Source organism: Poecilia formosa, unplaced genomic scaffold (assembly GCF_000485575.1).
Source record: "Poecilia formosa unplaced genomic scaffold, Poecilia_formosa-5.1.2 Scaffold134, whole genome shotgun sequence".
Taxonomy (NCBI): Eukaryota; Metazoa; Chordata; class Actinopteri; order Cyprinodontiformes; family Poeciliidae; genus Poecilia; species Poecilia formosa.
In genome coordinates, this window is record NW_006800073.1 from 262,235 (window position 1) to 263,604 (window position 1,370).

Below are 1,370 nucleotides of genomic sequence, written 5' to 3' on the forward strand. Positions count from 1 at the left end.
TCCACCAGGGATGCGCCCTGTTGATGTGCGCCACACCAGAGGCTGTAGGCCGCATGACGTCTCCATGCAGAGTTTCTGTTAGTTTTTGTTTTTTTTCTTCGTGATTTTGGCCTGGTTGTCCTGTTTTTGATTCTTTTGCAGTACGTAGACTCTTTTTTTATTTATTTTAAATGGTAGTGTCTCTTGAAGGTGATAAGTGATAACTGTGCTTACATAGTTATCTTGGGAGAACGTCCGTGGGATTTTTTTTGTGGGGTGATCTGTGTTTATTGCTTTAATGCCTGTTAGTTTAATGTGCCTAACATCCTGCAGCTAAGAAACATAAAGACTATCAGCTTGTTAAGTAAGTTTTTAAATAGGAAGTCTGTTTCTTTTCATGGTGTGGATGTGGCATTTAACATAATCAAAAGAAAATCTATCTACAGAAGACTTTGTGTATTTCTCCTCATCTGGGTGATCAACTTGTGCTCTTATGAAAATAATCAGTTTGAGTTTTTAGTTTTTGTGCAAATTCTGAATATAAGAGTTTGATGTTTTAATTTAACTTTACATTAAAAGCTAAAACTTTGCTTTTCTATTTTCCTTTGAACAGCAAAAGACACAAGTGAGTTTATGAGAAGATGTCTCAGAACAGGTAAAACAAACATGATACAATTGTGTGTGTGTGTGTGTGGGGGGGGGGGTGTGTGTGAAATTCCAGCATATTTATGGCAGAGGTATGGAAACAGTACTTGTGATGAAAGGTTTTGTTATTTAGCCTATTTTTTATTTCTCCTTGTTAGAAGAGGTTTGATGTGGAAATGTTTGTTTATTTATTTAAATCTAGAATGACTTTTTTTTCCAAGTCAGGGTTTATTTATACAGCACATTCAACAGCCTCAGTTTCACAACAACCACAACATCACAGATAGATAAATGATAAAATAGAAATAAAATTACATTTAAATATAATAAGAGAAATATAAAATTGGCAGAGATACCAAAAGCTACTAATATGATTAAAACCCCCGAAATCTTGAAATTTAGCTGCAGCAATTATCTTCCCTCCTTTACCTTTTCTCTTTAGCTGTTAAAGTCCAGGGAGAACAGATGAGTTTTCAGTCTGGACTTAAACTGACCTACTGACAGAGTTTAACAGACAGAGGGAGACGATCCACAGTCTGGATGCCCCACAGAGAGGCTCTGTCCCCGCTGGGTTTAGCCTAGCTTTAGGGACAGACAATAAAAGCTGGTCAGTTGACCTTTGCACTCCGGGTGGACTGTAGGGCTGCAAGAGCTCACTTAAGTAAGAAGGGCCCATACAGTTTACACTTAAAACAATCAATAAAACCTTAAATTTGATCCTGAAAGCAACAGGAAGCCAATGAAGG

The 1,370-nt window shown here is 37.1% G+C and overlaps 1 long non-coding RNA gene across 1 annotated transcript in view; it reads left to right on the forward strand.

The window, feature by feature from the left end:
- Positions 1 to 634, forward strand: part of LOC103144923 (uncharacterized) — a 2,377-nt gene extending 1,743 nt beyond the window's left edge. The window contains exon 3 of the long non-coding RNA XR_476964.1: positions 593 to 634. This is a non-coding gene — a long non-coding RNA (uncharacterized LOC103144923). The remainder of the gene's footprint in view (positions 1 to 592) is intronic.
- Positions 635 to 1,370: the final 736 nt, after the last annotated feature.